At 41.3% G+C, this 2,167-nt stretch overlaps 1 pseudogene; it reads left to right on the top strand.

The window, feature by feature from the left end:
- LOC102837157 overlaps window positions 1–2,167 on the top strand; it is a 21,439-nt pseudogene that overhangs the window by 1,609 nt on the left and 17,663 nt on the right.

Below are 2,167 nucleotides of genomic sequence, written 5' to 3'. Positions count from 1 at the left end.
AACAACAACAATATATATATGACTCCTGGTGTGGTGCTGTAGGACCAGCACTGGACTGATAACCATGAGGTAAGCAGTTCAAATTGACCAGCTGCTCCTTGGAAATCCTATACAAGGTTGCTATATATAAGCTTCAGTTTGTTTTTTTTTTTTTGCTTCTCTAGAAAGCCCAGGCTAGACACTAGTTAACTTCCCTAAAATTCCAGTAAGAATAATTGTTATATATTGGTTCTGGTTGCCATGGCAATGGATTATTGAATACATCAGAGAAGTTGAGTGCTCTCAGAGAGGTTGAGTTGGTGTCAACTGAGGGATGGTTGGTGTCAGAATAGGATAAAGGATGTTGTGGGGTGCAGGCATGTCTCACCTCCTTCTTGTAGGGATCAGCCTTGGGCTGCTGCTTATGACCCTCCCTCACCAGAGGTGGTAAGATGCTGTCCCACATAATTTTTGTAGTTCTATAATTATGGGTTGGAACGGACTCAACGGCACCTAACAACAACAACAGCATAACTATTATTACTATTCTCGTAAAATAACATTAACATCTAGTGCTCTATTAATGTATGATTTAAGAGTCCCAATTAGGCAAATAGAACTACAGATGACAGGGATATGATTATATGCCTACGTATAACACATATTCTTTCTTGGTCATTGTTTTCTTAAGTAATCCTTTATAATTATTACTTGCAAACATGTACATATCCATCAGGACACTATTGTATGTTGTTGTGTGTCAGTGAGTCAGTTCCAACACATAGTGACACTGTATAAGATTTCTAAGAACAGCTGATGGGTTGGAACCATGGACCTTCCAGTTACCATTCCAGAGAGTACACTCTAATCCCACACCAGGGGATGTTGATGGTGTTAAGTACCACTGAGTTCGTTCCAAGTTATAGCAACCCTGTGTATGTTTCTGAGGAGCAGTTGGTGGGTTTGAATTGCCAACCTTTTTGCTACTATTCTCGTGCTTATTCTACAGCATCGTATCAGGACAGCACATGAGAGGTTGAATTCCCTAAATATTCCTCCTCATAGAGTCCACGAATCTCAACACACTTCACAAGGATGATTCATTCACTCTATCTGCAAAGTCCATGAGAGGCTCCTTCTTCAATCTTTACTTTGAGAACCTGGTGAGGTTCCTAGAGGTAAAGTCCATAAGAGCGTGAGTAGGACACTCTAAGAATGAGATTCTTGGGAGTTTTCTACACTTTTTGAAATATTACTTTTTAAGTGTTTTGACTGCTTCATATAAGCAGCTACAGCAGTGCATCTTTTGGATCTGTCTAGGCCATGAACATCAAGATCAGTGGTTCAAAGCTACGAGCTGTTCTGCAGGCGAAAGATGAGGCTTTCTGCTCCCATAAAGATTTACAGCCTCAGAAACCCTGTACAGGGTCGCTATGAGTCAGAACCAACTCCACAGCACATAACCACCAACCACCACCATACAGAGTTTGGGTTTGCCCTGCAATGTCAATTGTCTCAGATACAAGAAAAATGACTGATGTCATGTAACTTATTGTTACATTGACCTACAGGCTCTTTAAATACTGGAACTAAAACATCCTTCCAGTACCCCCCATATTGTTATTAACAGCCATTGAGTTGGCCCCCAATTCATGGTGATCCCATGCACAACAGGACAAAATGTTGAGGATCAGACTATGGTGATCCATTGATGTAATTGGTTGACTTTGCAAAACTAGATCACCAGAGCTTTTTCCTAATTTGTATCGGTTTAAAAGATCCACTAAAATCTGTTCAGCATCACAACAACACACAAGCCTCCATTGACAGATGGACATTGGCTGCCCACTGTGTACACTGGCTGGGAATGGTACTGGACTTCCTTATGTGAAAGCAAAAAATGTCTACCATTGAACCAAACTGTCCCTAAATCTTCCCTAACTTGGTACTGGCGCTGTAAAATCATAATAATGCAGAATATTTAGCATTTTCTGTGTAGCGTAGTGGTTACGAATCGGGGTGCGAATCACAAGGTCAGCAGTTTGAAACTACCAGCTGTTCCGCGGGAGAAAGATAAGGCTTTCTGCTCCCGTAAGGATTTACAGCCTCGGAAACCCTGTATTCAGGATCGCTATGGGTCGGAACCGACTCAACGGCACTTAACAACAACAACAACAAAGGATTTACA

Source organism: Chrysochloris asiatica, unplaced genomic scaffold (assembly GCF_000296735.1).
Source record: "Chrysochloris asiatica unplaced genomic scaffold, ChrAsi1.0 scaffold00021, whole genome shotgun sequence".
In the NCBI taxonomy this organism is placed as follows: domain Eukaryota; kingdom Metazoa; phylum Chordata; class Mammalia; order Afrosoricida; family Chrysochloridae; genus Chrysochloris; species Chrysochloris asiatica.
This window is presented reverse-complemented; position numbering and strand designations above follow the sequence as displayed.